Raw genomic sequence first — 23,710 nt, forward strand, 5'->3', positions numbered from 1 at the left:
CCCCTCTTCAGGGATTCTCTATAGGGCTTGTGCTAACTTCTGAAAGGCAGTACTCCTTGGACTTGGATTCCCTTGGGCAATGGAACTGCTAATGAAGATCACAGTTTTTCTCTTCTCCACAGGATTTTTGTTCAGCTGTAGGGTTATGGGCATGGTCATATGATTATAATCAGGGATAAAAAAAAAGTCCAACCAGTATGTAGAGAACGTCAGCACACTCAGACACCTGTCGGTATAAGTGCAAGTGTGTATGCATTTTACAAACGTTACTTTTGAAACTAAAAATCACTGTCAGCCCCTGTATATGACAGTTTCCATCAGGTGGACAATCACAATGTGCCAGCACAGCAAAAGGGTGCTGAGCAGTCTGTTTTCCTATCCGTCCGGGGGTCCAATGGACAGCAAGGTATAAATATATCCATTAGATTGATGGGCGCCCTGTAGTGCCCCATTAAAGATTTAACCATTCTGGGCTCCTCCAATGGTGGTAGTATCGGGCACAGACCTCTGCCCATGGTGTTTTCCCCATGAATGGAGCCTCTGCTTGACACGAGAAGGCTCCCTCAATGGGCTCTACAGACTTCTCAGCTGACGTCCACCGCCTCCTGGGTTGTCTGTAGCAACCAGTTCTCTTAAAGGGACCATGCGCTCTTACAGACTTGCATTACTAATCATGCTAACAGGTGAATGTTAAATATGGAGTAAACCCATGAAACTCCAAATAAAGCTTTTATTCATACTAACTCAACACTTGAATCTATGCAAGTTCTTTTAATACTTTCATATACCGAAATCAGTGTTTAAAATACACTCAATACCTTGAAGAAGTTTGACCCAGGAATGTGTATAGAACTGGGAAATTCTTAAATGTGGATGGATGAGGTTTCTCTTGTGAATTCATTCTTTTGATGCGAAGGGGACGATACATTGACATGCAGGTGATACTTAGAATTCTGGATGCAGCACACACAGCAATGCAGTGCATTTTCTAAGCACCTTTCATCTGAAGGACATGTTTTTTGAAAGAGCACACCGTTTTTCAAAATGATATTCGGCTGCAATTAAATGACATCTTTTGATTCATAGTCATGCCAGAAATAGTGGTAAATAACTCATCTGATTAAAAATGACTTATTTGTGTACACTGTAATTTAGTTTTCTATGAAATTCCAGGATATCGAAATATAACCTCTCTGCAAAAAGTTTGTGATATGGCATTTGTACTACAAACTACTTACTACATTGCCGAAAAACACACAATGAACTACAAATGGGCCATTTTATTTGTTGGAAGAGACACATTAAATAATTGCTGTACACCTTTCTCTCGCATATGTAGAGAACACCAATGGATGGATGCATAGACCTTCACTCTCTCACAGTATCAAAAAGATTCAACTTGAAAATGCTAATATACTATAAGGTGTACATCTGTTTATTAAACAGCGAACAGGAATTTAGAGCTCATAAGACATTGACATTTTTCAATTCCATGCAATCCAGTTTTAAAGCACTTCGAGTGTAAAGTGACTTATTGGGTGTAAATCACTTTACCTCTTCCATATGATTGTACACAGTGCACGGTGATGTGTTGTTCATGTGATTTGTATGTGGCTCAATTTGGTGATCTCATGGCTTTATATTGGAGCAGCACCTTTAGGTGGCCGACTATTTGTAAAAAAGGACATAGTTTATTAAGATTGAGTGGCTGAAGGCTCCCCTAGAAACATTTTGTCCATGCTGGAAAAGAGCCTCTCACTATTACCTAGCAATCAACACATGTTTATATAGTGCAAAGCCCAATCACACTATGAGTGGATTTCAATAGTGGTAGTTATTTAATGTGACCTATTATAAAATCTTTGGATTAACAGAGTAGAAACTATAAAACCACCATGGAAGGTATTGCTTTTCACTCAGTTATAAAGATGTGTATGGCTTATGTGCCTTGGCCTGGAGGCAGGTAACATAGGCCACGTGACAATGTATGTCATTTACAACTACAAAATGATGTATATTGCCAGAATTAAAGTCAGGAAATGCAAGCAGTAATTACTGTTTACATTCACCCTTTGCACCTGCCACACATATCCACGTAAAATGTCAAAGCCTAGTTTAACTCAAAATGTTACATTTACATAGCGATCTTAAAAAATGTAATTAATTAAAAAAGTATCTTCTAAAGTACTTGTTTGATTATCTTGTAGACTTCATATGCAGCCCCACGGGCATGGGCAATGCTTTCCAAATTCGGTGCAGCTTGTCCAATCGACAAGGCACTAATCAGAACTGAAAAGAAAACCTCCAAGACAAAAGAAGCATATTTCGTGATATTTTAGAAGGTTTAGATATGAAAATGGAAGATTACTAAAAGTTTTCACAGATAGAAAAACACAATATTCCATGCTCTAAGTACAACAATGGTAAACATGTGATGACAATGTTACTTATTATGCAAAGGAATGTGTGTGGCTTATTTTTTTAAGCACTTGTTTGGGGTAAATGTGAAGAAGTCATTACTTTTATCAGTCACCATCACACACATGACCTAAAGTGCAGCCGTGCAACCGTGCTTTTAGCACATAGGGAGTTGGGTGGAATCTTCTAAAAATGAATGAAAGCACATGTCTGAAAAGTACTTCATACAAGCCTGTTAAACCAGCACATTGCTCAGATTTAAAATAAGTATCTTTATATATAACGCTGAATGTATTTATGTGTGTGTGTGTATGTTTGTCCGGCCATACAAATCCACACTGTTGAACCCACTGCTACCAAATTTTGCATGGATTCCTCATTTGTCTGAGGCAAGAATGTAGTCTATGTTTGGATGCAAAAAATGAATTCCTTAAGACACCCTCATTTACTGATGATCTCCCGATTCACTACAGTAGGTACTAGAAGGAGGCAACATTTGGAAAAGTGCCTGAAGCAAAATGTTTTATGTGTTGGTTATTCCTTTGAAATGTCTTACTACTACATAAAGTTCGAAAGTGTTCATTGGAGCATTTTTAAACCGAATAAAAAGAAAATGTGTATCAGGACACTCTAAATATTGGAAATGAAAAGGTTACAGTTTACTTAAATGCATTCACAAGAAGAGAGCAAAATCAATCAATCTTTCTTGAAATTAATTGTTTTGTGATGCACAGTAATCACATTTGCAGTGATGGGATTCGAAATTTTTGTACGATACCGTCTTCTGGACATGTAATGGATTACATAAGTGGATCATCACACAAGTTCCATATAGGTTGGGTTGGGCTTTGGACCTGCATTAACTGGATTGCTGTAGTTCTTTCAGCGTACTCTTCAGTCTTCAATGGTACTTATGGGGACGGATGTCTTGTGACAAGTTGTTTTAGAGTAGGGGTTTGGCTAACTAACCGAACGTGAATTTGTGAGTTTCACTCAGTGCTGTGAGATAAATCTAATTTCAGAAATGCTCCAATGGGCACTTAAAGCAGACCCGGATTAAGAATCAAACACCAATTTACTGAGTGGAGCTGAGAGTTCTTGTTACCAGCATGGACCAAGTTAATTAACACAACTCATTTAAAACATAGGCAATATCTATTCTTTTAGTGGAGTCACATATCACACATACTCTTGCTTCTTATCTAGAACTAAACACAGATGTTTTACAGATTAAACGTTTTAAAACTATGAAAAACATTCCTATGAATTAAATAGTTGTACAGTTTTGGTAATATTCAGTCATATTTAATTTTATTAACAGCCATTGAAAAGTACTGGTTGCGATACTTACAGTTAACACATTACCAATTGAATAGTTCTTTGGATCATCAACAGTTAATTTGGTTCCATACCAAAGGGCTAGTGAATACATTGCAAAGAAGAGAAACTGGGTTATCCCCATAGATATGTTGGTTGTGAGTGATTTTTTCATGCCAAAGTTTCTTGCATCCTTTAGGTTTACATCATACCTGAAAACAGAAAAAACACTTATAACCTTGTTCACATTATTGTTGCTTGTTTGCCAAGATGCCTGATTTCAGAGTAATAACCACTTCTTACATATCCCATACCACACACAGAATTGTACCAGTGCTTCAATAATAAGTGGTATTATAATGATACATATATTTTCAAGTGTTAAAGGCCGAGCTGGATATGCTGTCATTTAAATGTGTGACCTGCATGTCCCTGAGAGGAGCTGAACACACAGGACCGTTTTGCCAGCAGAAGTGGTATTATGTTCTTTGCAGTGTTTTTTCTATGTATGGCATTATGTATTCTTTTATTTGATTTGAAAGGAAGTCTGGTATAAGAAATGTATCCTAACCTCATTTACAGCACACAATTCTACTATGCATGCTCAACACCTTAAACTACCTTCTGTAATGCCTATGTTAAATTTAAATGCAGCATTTGACACAGTTGGTCATTATGCTCCTCTTCACAATCTTCCTTCTCTTGGCCTCTCTGGTTCTGTTCCTCTCTGGATATCTTCTATTTGTGTGTTTATGTGTACTATCCCGGAAGAGGCAATGTTCCTCTTCTAAGTTACTTCTATTTGGTGTTCCATCGAGCATGGTGCTGGGTCCACTTTTGTTTACATATGTCTACATAGCCAAAATATTTGGTCTTGCTTTAAATCATTTTTGTTCCATGATCTAACTTGGAACCTATTATGCTTTAAATCGTTTTTGTTCCATATTCTAAATTGCATTGTTCACAGTTTTTTCCCATGAAAATGCCAACAGCATGGTGTAGAGGGATATATTAAATTGCCCTTTTTCTGAAGTGATTACAATTTCGCCCGTCACGCACATGAAGCACTCATTCAGGTTAGTCCTGTACCTTGGGGATAATTGCTCACATATTCAGGCCCCTTAGACACCAGATGGCAAAAGAAACATCAGTATATGTTTGGTTGTAGGTAGTGTGAGGCAGGCATGTTCTGAAGGGAGACACATACTCAAAGACAACAGTTCAAAAACCTTTATTTATAAGATTGGTTGGGTTGGTGGAATGCCTAACTGGCCCTATCTCTAAAGTGACTGTTCCCTCAACTGATGTTTCTCAGGGCGTCGATGTATAAAAGTCCAACACCAAAATCTAAACCTGAGACTGCCCTCACTCTCTGACAAAATGTGATGGGAAGTTTTCTTAAAGAAAATAGTGGTTCAAAGAAAGGAAATGTAAACCACAACTGGTTTCAGACAATCTTACCAATTGGTGTAGTTCTGCCATTGCAGGATAGTTCAATACAAAAGGGGAGGCCTTAGAACTTTCCACGCAGGGCTCTTGCAGCAAATCAACAAAGTTCACAATATCCTTGGGTTTCCTGGGGTTGCCTTCCCCAAGCTCTGACTCTCACAGCTCCAAACAAACAAAAATACACAGTTCAACAATGTCTCTTGCACAACTCTTGTTAGGCTTCACACAGTTCCCCTCCCCAAGCTTAGGCCCCTTCCCTCTAATACCAAAATAAAGTTCTTCTAGTCAGGATGTACCTTTCACTGTACAATTCTTACATGGGGTAGTATCAGAGACTTTTGTGAAATGCTGGGCTCTTTGCTCCTCCCAAGCACAACCACTCTGACCTGCAACCCCTCTCCTTGCTTTTGTACCTTTTTTCTTGCACCCTTTCTCTTCTGTGCCTTTTTCAATCTGTTCTTATCCATTTCACCATGCCTCCTGCACGTCTTCTTTTCTGTCGTGCACACTTGCACCTTCTTTTTGTCTTGCCGTGCCTCTTACACACTTCTCTTGCCTTTATTGTGCCGCCGGCACCCTCTGTTCCTTTGGTTGTGCAATCTTGCACCTTTTTTGCCACTATCTCATGCTGCTTGCACTTTCTTGTTTTAACCATCAAGTCACTCGTACTCTCTTTTCACTTCCTCTCTCCTTTACTTTCCCTTCTCCAATATGTCCGGTCACTCTCCCTCTCTTTCCTGTTTTGGGTCACTCGCACCCATCTTTCTCTTATATTTCTTACAGTTCACTTTCCTCTTATTACAGTGTCCCTTGCGCATTTTCCTTCAAACTTTCTTTGTGACTTTCCACTTGTTTTCTCTCTTTTGCTTACAGCTTTCTTGCTTTCGTGCTGTTTTGCACTCTTTCTGCTTGCTTTAGGCCTTTTCACAATCTGTCACTTGCCTTTCACTCTATGACGCTTTACTTTGGTGCATTCATCCTGCTCCCCAGCAGTCACACGCAATCTCCTGAGTTTCTCTCTCATTAACTTTCATGAAAGTCACTGGGCAGCGTTGCATTGACAGGTGGTCCCTCTAGGAAATGTGGGGTTGAGGTCAGCATCTCACTACCTACCCCTCAGACAACCTTGCGGCCAGCACAGGTTCCAAGGGAACAAGCACTCCACTGAACACTGCCAGCAGGATGCAGGCAGCCTCAATACTTGGAGACACGGCTCCCTTGCCACGCTGCAGCCCCTCAAAGACACTGGGCCAGCGTATCGGCATGCCAATCTCCTCCAGTCTTCAGCTCCTGCCCCCCTCTGCTCATTGGCTTCTCTGGTCCAGATGGCATCCCCAGCTCGCTCACTGCTTCTGGCAGAACACTACCTTTTATAATGTAGGGAAGAGACAGGTGGAGTCAGGTGTGCACAGTTGGGATAAAGTGCCTGACCTTGTTTGACTCTTAGTGGGACAGCCTAGTGGTAGGTTGTAGTAGTAGGCCCTGCCTTGTTTCCCAATGTTTTTCCTATAGTAATCCTAATTGATCTTAGTTGCATCTTCCTCGTCTCAGTGTTTGTTGGAAGTGGGGTGTGACTAAAAATACCCCATAAAGGCTGAGGGAGAGTGGGTTGGGATATTATTGGTAATGGGGGAATGCCATGCCTCGCCCTTGGGTATTCTCCTCCCAATCCCTTGTGACCCTCCACTCAGTTGATCCTCCATTGCTTGTCCACTGCCAGAGTTGGGATCCAAAAGCGTTGCCCCTTCCCAGGCTGCCTGAATGGAAGATCCCGAGGGAGTAGGTGGGAAAACACTGTCAGGTTTCTCAAATTAGTAATAATGGCAATTGGAGAGTTGGCCAGCATAAGGGTGCCAAAGATGAATGATCTCCTACAAGTGTATACTCCACCCTGATGAAGGCCACTGAAATCATGCTGTGGGGACAATAAGGATGTTTGGACCCCATGCAACCAAAGCTGGAAAAGAAAAATGTGTACATTTGTTTTATTGGAATTTCCTGTCAATATTTGACAGTAATTTGCATCCAGGGAGGTGATTTCGATATCTTAATGGGAAGATCCGAGCCATAAGACTGCATACTAGGTCTAGTAGGTTTTGCGGCTATAAGCGCTATCTACAGGCACTGTGTTATACATGTGTTATACATGACATAGCATATCATATCAGTGGCTTTCCACTTAATGAGCCACCTCACTCGGCTATAGCTGTTAACACTTGGTTGTGCATCTATAACATTATACATGATAAATGTATTGGTGGCTTTTGTTGATCTCACCTTTTTATAAATAATGTTTTCATGAATAATTATGATACGTTTGAACGCACATTGCATTTTACGGGTACTAACTTTGATGCACTTTGATTCACTGAGGAAAAATATTGCACTGAGTTGCTGTTTGTTCTCCAGTATATGTTTTTAAAAATGCAGAAGGTTTTTATTCTTTTGGTAAATCAATAAATTGCGTTTGTGTTATTTTGGAACAAGCTATGATCCAGTGTGTTTGAGTTGTGAGCCCTGAATAACTAAGTTACTTATACAAACCCTTTTTGAATCTCGTCTTAATTGTTGTTGATCTTTTTTTGTTGGGCTACCTTGTTATGGTAATATAGATTCTATTCTGCATTCAGAGGTTCAGATTGTTTTTGTTTGAATAATTTGAGCTCTGTTTCTCCTTATTTGTCTCAGCTTAAATGACTCTTTGTTCAATCTAATTTTTACTTCGATTTTGTATGCGCTATTTTTAGGTGTTTTCATGCATTAACAATTGGTTTTCGCTGTAAAAAAAAAAAAAAGTTTTCCTCCTACTGTCTTCATTTAGTACATTGGGACGCTCCACTCCAGATTGTTCTGGAGTGATCCTGGTTACAATCTTACTCGTGCCCAAGTCATGGGAAGGGATGTAGTATTAGTTGTACTTAGTTGGTCTCCAGTTTGCAGAATTTCAATGTTGCTGGGATTGCTAGAATTGCTCTACACATCAGTGGTGCACATCCCTTCACTTTTTTGCATCACTACCCTACTGTGCAGGTCCTCCTTGGTCTTCCACCTTTTGCTGCATGCCACAATTCTGCATTCAGCAGGCCCTGCCAGTTTTCTCCATTGTTTAGCTTCTAGTGCTCCGTGCCTGTTCAAATCAGTTTTTTGTACCTATTATACTCCTTGTTCCCTCCATTCTGCATGTTAGTTCTTACTTTCGACTTAATGCCCTCCGTCTGTGTTTCCACTTGTCTTCAGTGTTTTCTGTTACTTGATCCCAAACTGTGGAATGCTCTGCCTCTTTCGATTCATTCTTCCTTTACTCCATCTGGAATGCAATATGCTACCCAGGTGTGTGACCATTTATCATTTTTGTATTTTGCAGTGCTTCACTGATGTTAAATTATCTCCTGTTCATGTTTATGTACCGTCTTTGTTAGAATATTGTACAGCACTTTGGATGAAGTCTCTATATAGAATAATTATTAGCTAACATAAATAAATATGTCCTTCAATTTCCAACTGCCACACAAGCCAGACAATCTGATCCTGACCAAAGGTAGTTATGGCCAACTCGGAGCTTAGTGAAGCCTCTGAGAAAGTCTAAATCTTGGGTCAAACAATGCTCAAGCTTTACCAAGAGGTGTCTTTTTCTCGACCTCTAATTCTTACAAACCAACAATTTCCATGGATCTGCTGTGATTGGGACAGTGCTTGATTACAACGAAGCACATCCATGTATGTTTCAAACTAACATATAACATTTGTATGTTCCAAATCATTTCAAAACATTACCAAGGAAATGGCGCACAGTGAGAGGGTTTGGAGTACAATCAAAGAACTTAAAAAGTAGCCTTCCCCACCAAAAGTCTGCTGATGCACCTTTTTTCATCCTTTGGCACCTTCAAAATGAATGTGTCACCAGATGCTTGGTGGCCGAGACTGCATTTAAAAGTAGTTGTTAATAATCTCCCAGAGCTACATTTTTAGAGGTTTCCTGTGCCTCTACAGGCACCATGCAAGTTCTGGCATGCTATGGTGGGCTGTCATTGTAACATTGGAACAGAGTACAAAAGATGTTTCAAGGCATATAATACATATTGTAAAAATCATTTCCCCTAGCTTAAATAGTACATAGTCAGACAAGCATACCTCTTTAGTGCTTTCTGCTGTCCATTAAAGGCAACCACTGTCCTTATAGCCATCAGAATTTCCTCAGCCATAGCTCCTGCTTTCGCGTAGGCAGACAGTTCTTTCATAGTCAACGTTCTTAACAGCTGGAAAGACATACACACAACAAAAAAACATGTTTTTTTTAAAGATTTAAGCATGGGAAGATCTACTCAGAGTTCCATAACACACACATTCCTAATCGTGAAATGTAAAATAATATGCCTTATTGCTGTGTCATTTGTTATAGATTGGCTTGACAACATGAGTGATGATCACCCACAATGTGGTCTAAATTTGGAATAGGCACCTTGCAGGCATTTCTAGTTCAACATTACACTCACCACCAACACACTGAAACGGATCACTCATGGCAAATGATCGACCAACTCAAACCAGACCATTTGAATTATTCGACTTGAGCATGGTTGTTGATTCCCAAAGAGAATTGAGCAATATGATAAAACAGCCATTGTAAGGATCTGAATGAGTGGGTGCAATGGCCCACCATTATAAGTGATCTCTAACTTAAAGATAAAAACATTTCTGATGGTATGACTTGACTTGTCTTGTGAGTGTGTTGATTGGTTGGCCTATTTATTCCACTGGCTGGTGTCTAGACATAACCATTTTCAATTGCCCTTGGTCAGAGTATATGAAATAGAATGTTTGTGTGCCCTTGGAACTGCAGATTCAGTGCTCCGTCACACAACAGGAGCAAGTGATTGTTTTTTTTTCCATTGACCCACCTGATATCCCATATTTTCAGAATGACTTAACAATGTTATTTGTTTGGGCATGTCTGATATGGTGTATCCCGCGGCCGACACGTTACTCTATACTGTGGATGAGTAGTTGAATCCTATATTATGTGGGCGATTGGCTGCTCTTGATGCATTTTAACCCATTTTGCTTCAGCAAACCACTTCTTGGTAGGTTAAAACTAATTTACATGTATTGTAGTTGGGAGACATACCACCAACACCATTAACTAAGATGAAAATGTAAACTTCTTTGAGTTGTGAATGGCAATATCTCACCTTCAAACATTGTCTCCAGTGTAATGCTTGTATGATTTCTTTCATGTAAAGGGTTTAAGATATACACAATGTGAACTTTTTTACTTGTAGACAGGTAACTGCTGTGACCAATGGTTTAATAGAGAATCATGTTCAGTGTGCATACGGAATTTCAATACATTGGGCCTCATTATGAGAATCGCAGTGAAAACACAGTCATTACCGGCATTGTGATACTAGTGCGTCCATGTTCCCTCGACGCCGCAAAGAGCGGCTGATTAGGAGAGCGCGTGCCTCCATGCCGGTAATGGCTGCACCGCCATACTGTTTAAGACCCCCCGATAGTGGCATCACGAAACTCGCTGATAACTCCTCCGCCCATAAGTAACCCCTAAATACCGGACCCGGCAATACCATCATGTTATACCGGGTCTGTAATAATGGACCTGGAAGTAACGTCATTGTGCCGGAATGGGAAATGCGCCGGCGGCCATCTTAAAAAACACAATCCATCGCAATCCTCCGAACACAGTACTGGTACCGACTCAAGAGCAGCCAGAACCACCTGAGAATGTCGAAAGCTACCAGGAAAGCCGTCCCCCGCCTGCGCAAGAAGATGTTTTCTGATGACAAGCTAAACATGTTAGCCGACACGTTGGTTGGCCACGCTGACGAAGTGTTCGCAACAGACCTAAGGCACCCAGCCCATCTGTGCAAGAAAGAAATTTGGGAGGAAGTGGCGAGGAAGGTCACTGCGGTCGGCACCACCACCCGCACTGTGAAGGACATGAAGAAAAGGTGGGACGACCTACGTCTCCACGTCCGAAACATCATGTCGGCCAACCGCAGAAAGGGCCTGGCAACAGACAGCGGGGACCACTCTCCCACAAAACTGACAAGGTGGGAGGAAACTTGCAGCAGCACCATTAGCATGGAGTCAATCGAGGGATTTGGAGACGTGGAGTTGGGAGTCCCGTCATCTGCAGATGGAGGTGAGTGTCCCCACAAACCACAGATAACCAAAGCATGATGTAGCCCAACTAATGTGATAGTTAAGTAAGTCAAGGCATGGCCCATCATACACACATTAACATATCCAGGTCCAGATGGTGGCCCAAACACTGGCACATTGATATGCATGCTGCATGCCAATCCCATAACCAATAGACACCCAACACACAGCAATAGAGCACATGTCACACATCATGCAAGCCACAATACAACGGTAGGCCACACAGCAGACACCAGTGCTAAAATGTGAGTACCCGACATATGCCAATATGGCCCCCCCCTATTGCAAGCAACCTGTCCGACACACCTACAAGTATGCAATGCATCAAATGGGAACAACTGAACAACACCAATGTATGCATCATGCACGTACCACCATCACTAATGCCCTGCCTCTTTTGGTCCCCCACAGGCACGGATGCTGAAGTGACGGCCAGGAGGCTGCCGCACAGGCCACAACACCCACCAAGGAATCCAGACCCAGCCATGATGGTGCCAGACCATCAACCTCTAGGGCAATATCAATGCCCAAACTGCCACACAGAGCAGCACCACCAATACAGGGCAGGCCACAGGACAGCCAAACACCATCCGAGACACCACCTGATGACACAGCTACACTGGAATTTGTCCACAGTGGTGGAAGCAGAGGTGGATGGGACACAATCTGCTGCCACCAGCTCAATCAGGGAGGTAGCTGCCTCAGCCCCCCATAGCAATGCAGAGGCAGAAGGCCACGGTGATGACCAATCAGACATGGACGGCAACCTCCATGGGGATGGTGCACATACGCCAAGACCCCAGCCCTCCCCCCAGCACACCACACAGGGCACCCCAGTCAGCACCCATGAACACCAGTCCGGAGGACTGGGGAGTCCACATATTTGGTCCCCATCAGAGAACAGCCCTGCATTGGGCCCCCTTGCAAGTTCCCCGTCCACCTCCACAGCCGCCTATGACATGGAGGGTCGCATGACAAGGATGGAGGCCCGCCAGGAGCAGATGATTGAGCTGGTCAAGCAGTACATCACAGAGGGAGAATTGACCCGCCGCAAAATCCATGAGACCAATGCTGCACGCATTGTGGCCATGAACAAAAACACAATGCTGATACATGAGGCTCTAGCAGCAGTGACCCAGGTCCTGGGCAGGATTGCCGATCACTTGCAGCAGCAGCGTCATGCACCAACAGATGCACAAGCAGGCACATCGACTTCATCCAGCACACCTGCCAGCTCGGCTCAAACCGGCCCTGTGCGTTTGACCAGACGCAGTGCACGCCACACTCATATGCAGCCCCCAGAACATAAGAGAGGCTGCCACTAGCAGGACCACCCTGCATGTGCTGACTGCAGTTTAATGAAAAAACATTTATAGCACATCATGTGTGGGATGTTAATGGGGGAGATGGGGTGTTGGGGGTGTTTGGGGGAGGGGGTATGGGGTGTTGGGTGTGTTTGGGGGAGGAGGTATGGGGTGTTGGGGGTGTTTGGGGAGGGGGTTTGGGGTGTTGGGTGTGTTTGGGGGAGGGGGTATGGGGTGTTGGGAGTGTTTGGAGAGGGGTCTGGGGTGTTGGGGGTTTTGGGGGGAGGAGGGAGATTGTGTTTGGGTGGAGGGTTTATTCACAATGATGTGTATTTTCAATACACCCGTTGTGTGAAAAATCATATCATGATTGGACATGTTCATTTTGCGTGTTTATTCAATACATGACAGTGCACAGTGCCCAACTCCCCACACACCCTGTGTCCATATGCACACGATCCCAGTGCCCAGTGTAGTACTAACACAGAACCATCAACATCCCAGTGTTTCAGAGGAAATCGTAAATCACTGATTGGCGCACAGCATGGCCATCTTGTGCATCGAGACTTAGCAGAGGTGCTGCTTCTCCTCCCTCATCATCTTCATCCTCACCCGGTGCATGCAGGTCAATGTCAGGTGGCAGTGGTACGTTTCCCCGGATGCACATGTTGTGCAGCATGGCACAGGCCATGGTGATCTTTCCCACCTTCTCAAGCCTGTAAAGGAGTGCACTACCAGACCTGCTGAGGCAGCGGTACTGTGCCTTCAACAGGCCAAAGGTCTGCTCGATCACAACACTGGTACGGGTATCAGCCCTATTGTAGTCCTCTTCGTGCCTGTTCTGCGGGTTCCGAACAGGGGTAAGGAGCCACGGCTTCAAGGGATAGTCAGCATCACCTGCATGGGAGCACAATGAGGTATGTGTGAATCAATTTATGACATGACACCTGTACTTATCACTCTCATGCCTGCAGCTATTTGGTGTTGACATGCACATGTCCCTGGATGTCTGCACACATGTTTATTTGTCACAATGTGTACTGTACTATGGTCTGCAGGTGTGGATTGTGTTATCCAGATGATGCAGGGTGTTTTCTTGCATGCTGTTGCAGATGTACTGTGGATGCCTACCACTGTATTTGCACTCATATAGGTAATTTATAGTACTCTGTATGTATTTCTACTAACAGCATTGGCACAAGTTTTATCATGATTTGTCATTCATCGGTTGGTATTTCCATGGTGGCATGCAGCACAACTGTGGTGGAGGGCCAGTGACAATCAGTCTATTCCCTTGGTGGGATTTATTTGTGGGCACTCATGGGTGCATGTTCTGTGTTGTGCTTTGCTGCAGTCATGTTCGTTACGCATACTCACTGCATGTTGCTGAATTGTGTTGCAGAGGGTACGCTCAGATGATGTGCAGTCGACGAGTTGAGGGATGTGGCCTGCTTGCAAGTCTGGCATATAGGCATTGGTGTGCAGCATTGATCTTTTGTATGACATTGATGTGTCATGTTAAGGTTGCAATGTTTTGGGCCACAGTGTTTTGCTGTATGGGCATTGTCCAGTCACCACCCCAAATCGCCCATGTGGAGTATGCATACCCCCCCAATCACACCCAGGTGGAGTATGCATATCCCCCACAATCTCACCCAGGTGGAGAATGCATCCCCCCAATCTCACCCAGGTGGTGTATGCACCCCCAAATCTCACCCAGGTGGAGTATGCATTCCCCCCCCCAATCTCACCCAGGTAGAGTATGCACCCACCCCCCCATTACACTGCCATGGGCTTGTCAGGCGACTTACCGAGCAGCCAGGCACATCATTCAGCATGTCGCTCCATGTAGCGGGGTAGCGAAGAGTTCTGCAATACCATTGCATCATGAGTAGATCCGGGAAATCGGGCACAACAATGTGTGATCATCTTGCTGGAGTCACATACCATCTGCACATTGATGGAGTGGTATAGCTTACGATTGCGGTGTACCACCTCCATGGCATGAGGGACCACCAATTCAACATGGGTGCAGTTGAGAGCAGCGAAGCAATTGGGCATGCCTGCCAGTGCATGGAATCCAACTTTAGTGTCAAAGAGCTCCTGGGCAGTCCGTGGTAGGGATATGTAGTTGCTTGCGTTCTTCAGGAGGGCATCCAGCACTTGGTTCGGCATGTGTAAAAAGAAAGGTTGTGATATGCCATGCAGCTGCCCCTCTGTTTGTTGGTAGGTGCTTGTGGCCAGGAAGTGGAGCACAGACACTACCTTCAGTAGAGGGGGGATGGCAGTGCAGATTTCAATCAGGCTGACAATGTCGTCGTGTATCATGTCCACAATGGTGGTGATGGTGTCCCGGTCCAGGCGGTACAGGGTGTGGATCTGCACAGGGGTTAGGTTGTAAGGACTGGCTCTGATGCGAGGGATTGGTGGCTGCCTATGTGGTACCACTGGCTGTAATGGTGGAACTTGCTGGGCCTGTCTCACCCTCCTTCTCCTCCTGCGTCTCATCTGTAGTACCTGTTGTTGTTGTTGCTTTTGGTGTAGCAATGAAGGCGTGTCCTCCCTCCCCAAGATTGCAACAGCAAGTGGGATCATTTTGCTGTGGGAAGGGGTGTGGTGTGTGGGTGTGCTCCTTTGGTGCTGGGACAGACTCCATTGCCTCTACCTCTGGTGATTGTGTGCAACTGTGGCAGTTGGGAACACAGCAGATTGCTATTTACGGGTGATCCGTGATGCCTGTAATACCAGCATCATGGTGACCCAATTTACTGCCTTCGGGAGGCCGGTAGGTGCATGCCCACGTGACTTCTGATGTCCTCCTGGGTTTATAGTCATAATGTCGACAACAAAAATGTCGACAGTCAATAAGTCAAAAAAAAAAATGTCGACTTTTTTTTCCAATGCTTTTTTTTTTCAAAATGGGGGGGTTCCCCCCCAGCCCCCTTTTTTAATTTTTTTTAAAATGTTTCCCTTTTTTTTTAGTCCCGAACCCCTAAAATAAATATATAATTAAAAAAAACGAAAGGCGACATTTTTTTTTTCGACATTTTTTTGTCGACATTTTTGTCTGTCGACATTTTTTTTCGACATTATGACTGTCCACCGTCCTCCTGTTAGCGGCGTCCCCTTATTGCTGCCACAAAGAGCACATGTACGCGTGCAGGCCGGTACGGAGGGGCATGGTTCAGGCGGTGGCGGTAATGCCAGGTTGTCGACTCGCAATGGCCCGGACCGGTAGTGATGCGATGCTGGTATTACCATTCTGCCTTCTTTTTTGGTTTACCGCAAACCTCGTAATGAGGCCCAGTAACACAGACACACAATATGTTAGATGGCCTATTGTTTAAGCCTACACTGACATATACGTGGAGGGTAGTGATCTTAAAGTTATCTTTGTTTTTTAACTGTGGGGTTTGTCATGGCCCCTTGTTGATTGAATTTTTTGAAGACCTGTGCTAATATGCCGTGACAAGAAAACATAGGGGTCATCAGGAGACAGTGCTCTCGCTAATACCGCCAATGTCTATTAACACAAAGTATCCAATGTAAGATTGGATCTGCTGCATCATGACACTTCCACTAGTGCCCCCTAGTAGGTACCAGGATACATAACATACCCAACCTTCAAACTACCAAGACAAAAATATTTGAAAAAATGAATGATATACACAGAGAATATCAAGACAATATCAAATTAAGGAAATTTCGTAAATACTTCAGAGATGATCAAGATTATAGACAAGATAGGGTTTACACATTCCAGAACAAATATGACAGTATCTCCCCAAGATCACTATCTAGTACAGCCAACACCAGTCCTACCAGTTCGGACCCAGATTTAGATGGGAATACTCAAACTCCCACTGAAGAGTCCGGCAAATCAGACACAACTCTTGCCAGTGGCAAGGGTTTTTTAGAACAGATACAATACAAGAGTGGCAGCCAACTGACTTACAATACAAAACACATTACATTTCGAGACACACCAGTGTCAAATATGACACCACCTATCTCAATATCAGAGGTAGCAGAGGAGGCAAATGCAAAGACAAGACCAGACATTTAGTCTGGTCGCACAGGGATTTTGACAAGGGCCAATCCAAAGGAAACAATCACACAAATGAGATTTCCTAATCTAGTGGTCAATTGATCACGCTGCAGCTTAAATAATGATCAAATCAGAGTTTTGAACAAAGGGCTTTCCTTTGCACCTACTAATAGTACAGATTATGTTCAATTCCAAATTTATTTGAAAATTAAAATTAATCTTTCGCTAATCAAGTCAAATACATGTTCCTAAACCACCAGTAGCTCTGTTGAGTACACATTCCATGACAGACATGGAGAATATTGAGACACTACTTTCTCTAACTTCAGCCACTGCACCAGACAGAGCACAAGTAATGGAGGATCTTAATATACAGAGTAGACACTTACAAATGACAGAATCTAAACCCAGATCCAAATTCACACCCAATTTATGTACAGACAATATCATTGATACCTTTCATGCTGCAATGATCAAAGACATACACAATATCTTGGACAAACCAGCTAAAGCTACCCACTGTAAAAATCTTGATCCACAGGAGATTCCAGCCTTAAAAGAATTAGAAGAAGATTCAACCATTCCGATCAAAGAGGCAGGTAAGGGTGGCAATATTGTCATACTTAATACTGAGGACTACATTAAAATGAGGACCAAACATTTAGAGACACCATGTGGCTACATCAAATTAACACATAATCCGACCAAACAAATTGTACAAGACCTACTATCCCTCATCAATGAGTGGCATACTTCTGGACATTTAACCGACGAAGAAAAACACTTTCTGATGATCTCAGACCCTAGGATGCCCACTCTGTACTTCTTACCCAAAATACACAAGAGCTTTACCGAACTACCTGAGGTTAGGCCTATCATGAGTGGCATTGGATGGGCTATGGAAGAAATCTCACAATAGCTTGATGATGTATTCCAAACATTTGTCACTAAAATGAGTACATACCTAAGAGACAGTACGCAAGACCTGCGGTTTTTATTTTATTTGTTTTTTTTGACAGCCCTAGATATTACAACCTTATACTCCAACATTAGTCATGACTTAGCAATTCAGGACATAGATTACATATTTTGCAACTCATCTGTCTCTTATAATTATCACATCCAAATGATTAAGTCTTTTCTCAGATTTTCTTTATCCAATAATGCATGCTTATTCAATAATATCTACTATCTACAATCAAAAGGAGTCGCCATGGTTGCAAACTTTGCACCATCTTTGACAAATCGTTTCATGTCATATTATGAAGAAACACATATACTGGACCAACGGAAATTCAAAAGCAAATTGATTTGTTGGAAAAGATACATTGACGATAATTTTGATTATCTGGCAAGGGACTTCCATATCTTTTGAACAATTTGTCATTCATGCTAATTGTAATACGTTTGGCATCACTCTGTCTGGTCATTGCAGCAGCACTACAATCACTTTTCTTGATCTTGAAATCTTTGTAGAAAATAACATGTTAGAAACCAGGACGTTTAGGAAACCGACAGCAGTCAATGCCATGCTGCACACCAGGAGCTGTCATCAGAAATCCACCATACTGAATATCCCTGTGGGTGAATTATACAGGGCAAGAAGATACTGCTTGAAAGACACTGATGTCATCTTTGATGTCCTGGGTGTTAGTCTTAGCAGTGCACAGTGGTGGCATGAGTAATTGTTGTTTAACTTACCATAACTGGCAAATTTCAGGGGTTTTTCAGTTTTACTTGGAGCCCTAAAATCCCTTTTGGAAAGTTTTGTTACTGAATTTCATAGGTTTTTAGTAGCGCAACTTAACCATAATGTCCCTTTAACAACGTTTTTTACTGATTTTCATAGGTTTTTAGTAGCACAACTTAATCATAACGTCCTTTAACAAAGTTTTTTTACTGAATTTCATAGGTTTTTAGTAGCACAGCTTAACAATAATATCCCTGACTTTATATACATGTAACATAGAACATACTGAACCCCTGCTACTGAATTTGATGTCCGAGGACTCTTTGTATGTCCGCGGACAGACGCGGACAACAGCAACACTACTCAAAAAGTCAGGGGGTATCTTAAATTGTTATATCATACCATATGAACACTGCACAAGTTCACAAACCAGCACACACACACATTATATGTAGTAATAAATAAGAAGTGTAACCCGTATATGGAACATATCAACCATTCATTTAAATTCAATATGTACTAAAATGGAATATACCAAAAGAAGAAAGATAGGCTTCCAACATAATTACCTCACAGAAATTTCACAACTAGGAGCAACAGCTGAGCTACAAACCAGTAAGAACACAACTTACCAGAAGCTAGTAAGTGTACTTCATTTTTATTATATATTTGTAAAATATCTGTATTAGATACAAAAAAAGTGATATAATGTTCTTTTCTCACAGAAATGTCCAGTACTTTGGAGTGGCTTGAGGAGAATTTCCCACGTGAGGAAATGTCTGAAGATAGTGAACCTAATGGTAGACACTTCTCTATATAAACCAATTAATAAGTATTACTTTATATACACTTAACATATAAATCTTTTTTTTTGTACAGACCATACAAACATTGAAAATAGTACACCAAAAGAAATATTGGATAAGACTCTCCAGCGCATGGAAGAAAAAATTGACATGCTCATGGCAAATTTCAACAATTTGAAAAACTTTGTGGGGGATCACTTGAAAGAAAAAACTAGATATCATTGTCCCACATGTACCTGTCCCCCCTCACCATATCCCAGTCAATTATCCCCAAACCCTCTCCATGAACAAAATCGTTTTGATGAGACTTCCATCCCTTCTTCACTTCCTATGAATCCTCTTGAAACCCCCAATTCTCCTGTGTTTGTCTCAGTTTCTGCTTCCCCTTCTCTTTCATATATTTGACATCTATATATAATAAAGTAAAATTATTATATGTGTCCTAATTCATTTCTTCTTTTTTTTTTTTTTTAAAGCAGTTGAGTTGTCCGCGGACAGCACGGGTGTCCGGAATGTCCGTAATCAAACGAAAATGGGGGCATCCTAAGGACACTATACCTGTCCGTACTGTTCGCAGGCAAGTTGAAACTGTTCTAAGAACAAACGAGGTGTCCGGGATGTCTGCAATTAACCAAATTGGAGATGTTCTAAGAACATTATGCCTGTCCGTAATGTTCGCAAGCAAGTCCAAACTGTTCTAAGAACACATTCGGTGTACGGGATGTCCGCAATCAAATGAAAGTGGGGGCGTCCTCAGGACACTATGCCTATCCGTACTGTTTGCAGGCAAGTTGAAACTGTTCTAAGAACACACGAGGTGTCCGCGATGTCCGTAATTAATCAAAATGGAGGTGTCCTAAGGACACTATACCTGTCCGTACTGTTCACAGGCAAGTTGAAACTGTTCTAAGAACACATGAGGTGTCCGGGATGTCCGAGATTAACCAAAATGGAGGTGTCCTAAGGACACTATACCTGTCCGTAATGTTCGCAAGCAAGTCGAAACTGTTCTAACAACACTCTCATTGTCCGGGATATCTGCAATTAACCAAAATGGAGGTGTTGTAAGAACACTCTAACTGTCCGTACTGTTCGCTGGCAAGTTGAAACTGTTCTAAGAACACACTTGTTATCCGCGATGTCCGTAATTCATCAAAATGGAGGTGTCCTAAGGACACTATACCTGTCCGTACTGTTCGCTGGCAAGTAGAAACTATTCTAAGAACACACTCGGTGTCCGGGATGTCCGCAATTAATCAAAATGGAGGTGTCCTAAGGACAATATACCTGTCCGTACTGTACGCTGGCAAATTGAAACTGTTCTAAGAACACACTCGGTGTCCGGGATGTCCGCAATTAATCAAAATGGAGGTGTCCTAAGGATACTACACCTGTCTGTACTGTTCGCAGGCAAGTTGGAACTGTTCTAAGAACACACTCGGTGTCCAGGATGTCCAATTAACCAAAATGTAGGTGTTCTAAGGACACTATACCTGTCCGTACTGCCTAAAGAACATCTACGCACATGCGCACCACACCCGTAAGTTCTCCGAACATTGCGCCTGTCCATTAGTGTTCGCGTCGTTTGTGTCGCACTTTTAATTAATTTCAGGACCCGAACACTATCCATAGAACACCCGCGTACATGCGCACAACCGTTCCCGTGCATTTGATGTCCTGCGAATACCTCTTCCGTTCGCGGACATGTTTGCGCCGCCATCATGTGACCGCACCCACGTTGAGCGTGTGTCCTGAATTGTGGACACTGTCCGGGATCCCGAACATTTTAAAAGTACCTTTTCGGGCAATCCACAGTATTTTATACTAAAAATGCACCATAGCACATGTCCCAGACAATAACCCTGACTTCCTACATATTTCTTAGAACTTTTTGAGCACTTTTTGGATGTTCGTCCTGTCTGCGGACAGCACGGGTGTCGGCGAAACACGCACCAGCACCCCTATAAAAGGCCACACCCCAGAGCTAATTCTCATTGTGTTTCTGGCTACCTTACAGACCATGGTGCATTTTGCTGCCAATTTTTGAAGATTTTCTTCTGAATCATGATGGCATCCATGGCTCCTCTACTGCCACCTGGTGCTACATCTGCCTCAGCAGCACCCCCACCCCCTCCACCACCACTACCTCCCCAAGGGCCTAAAGAGGGGAACAGGCGTGAAGATGCAGAGGAGGATGAAGAGGATGATGAGGATGAGGTAGTGGAAGTCCCTACTACCAGCACTTGCCGTGATTCTTGGGTGTGGCGGTTATTTACCATTCATGGTAACGTATCCAAGGTGCGTGCGAACAAAGTCACCTGCAATGAGTGCAAAATGGTACTGAGTTGCGGGAGGCCTGGTTCGTACAGCTTTGGTACAACTACTATGAAGCATCACCTAAATTCGTTCCACGGTAGGGCCGTTCGTAAGGTTGTACCTTGCAACAAGCGTAGTAGGTTGAGTTCCTCTACTTCATCCTCTGTTTCTGCTCCTCTCACCACAAGAGACACTCCTGTGGGAGAGCGCATCCCTCCAGCTGCCTCACAGGCCATTCACAATGCTGATGACCCTTACCTTTCGAGGGTCACAGTTTTGTGCATGTACTGCGACGCAGTACTCTGCAGGGGGGAGAGACTTCAAAGTGCTTTTGAGACTCTGGTCTCAGAGCACGAGGAGACCTGCTCACTACCTAAGTAAGGCCCACCCTACATCTTCCTCTCTCCACCCGCCCTTTCCTGTCCCTGTGGTTGGTGTCCCCCCTTACCCTCCTTTCCCCTCCTCTCCTAGTGTGTTGTGTATAAAAAAACAAAAAAATACAAAAGAACAACATTTTTTAAAAAAGGCTCTTTTCAGAGCCATCTTTCACAGTCAAACAATAGAAGTGGGAAATAAATTGAGCAGGCTACCGATTTTATTTTTTAGAAGTCCGCGGACAGTACACGAACATCAAACATGTTGGGATGTTGCCCTATCAAAATTATTGCACTTTTATCTGGGAGGAAGTGGTGGCTCTGAAAAGAGCCTTTTGTGGTATTTATTTGTATTTAAAAAACTTTAAAAAATCAACACCTACTGCAAAAAAGCTGGCTGTAATTTCCCAAAGGAGGCAATGCATTTTGTAAATTTCTCTGAAAAATCTGATTACCAGCGTAAGTAAGATGGACTCCATCTGTACCAAAAATGTTTGTGCTACGAAGCATAATATTTTCATTGTGAAAAGAGGACATGCCAACATCTCTTAAAAAGGCACAAACAGCCTTATTGACATTACGCCTCACTTTCTCCATTTGTGAACCAAATGAAGAAGAACGCAGCCACATTTGTCTTTGCGCAATAAGAGAAAAAATTACTTGGGAATTTGGAAACATATCCATGACCTTCCCAAGTCCTTCATTCATCGCAAATTGCAAAGAAATTCCTGACACATGTCCCAAACTGTTCCCTCCACAATGAATTATAATTATGTCTGGATGATGCTCTGTCTGCAAACTAGCACAGAGAGGTAGCAATTCTAGCCACTTCATTCCACGTACTCCATGCCAGTGCACTTCCACATGAGGGAATCCAAGATCTGCAGCTACTCCACAGCGTTGTGCATGCACCTCCAACCAATGTATCCATGAGTCTCCCAAAATCCAGACAATCTGTTTTCTGAAACACAGAGCCATACCTAACTGTTCTTCTCTCAGGAAAAACACCTTCTGACAAACTGTCTTCTTACATTAATCACCCACCAAACTTTACTGACCAATCAATTCCTCTGCTCATTCTCATTTGCATGCCTCTCCACCCCAAAATCCCTGTATGTAATTCGCGGTGTCCACGGACTTCCGTTATGTCCGCGGACATATCGTAACTTAGACAGCCCTTCTACCATTTCCACTTCACTCTCTGTGCCATTCCCTCATTGGATACAGCTAAACAGTCACACAACTGTCCACCAATCACATTCAAGACCTCTACATCTAACTGCATCATCAGAGTTCAGCACTTCAAATGTATTGTAGATTACTCTGAGTACAGGTCTCATATCATTGGAAAGCACCTACTACAAAAACTACTGTACAAGTCTCCAATATTTCTACTTGCAGCTGCATGCATATCTTCATGCATGAATACAAACTACAGGTATACATATTCTCTGCACAGTACAAATACAAATCTTATGAATGCATATAAACAGAGTAACTGTCACTTAATCTGTATAACCTATAAAATGAACTTACTGTCATTTTTCCCATCTACTATAATGAACTGTCACTTCCAAACCTGTCTGCTATCTAAACACATTTTTACAAACACAGCTATCTAAAAATTTACACACAGCCAGGATAAGGTCAAGCACCTTCAAACACTCACACAGATAAACACTAACATTGAAAAACTCCGAACTGCAATAACACCACTACCTGTACATCACATTCTTCTGATTGATTACCCACACCTTCACAAATGCATACATTCCATGCGTTTCTATAAAGTATCTGCCATTTACCTT

General features: G+C 42.7%; 1 pseudogene; it reads right to left on the bottom strand.

The window, feature by feature from the left end:
• The window catches only part of LOC138568820 (ATP-dependent translocase ABCB1-like), a 185,392-nt pseudogene that overhangs the window by 74,785 nt on the left and 86,897 nt on the right, over window positions 1-23,710 (bottom strand).

This window comes from Ambystoma mexicanum, chromosome 2q (genome assembly GCF_040938575.1).
Source record: "Ambystoma mexicanum isolate Mex_15411 chromosome 2q, UKY_AmexF1_1, whole genome shotgun sequence".
In the NCBI taxonomy this organism is placed as follows: Eukaryota; Metazoa; Chordata; class Amphibia; order Caudata; family Ambystomatidae; genus Ambystoma; species Ambystoma mexicanum.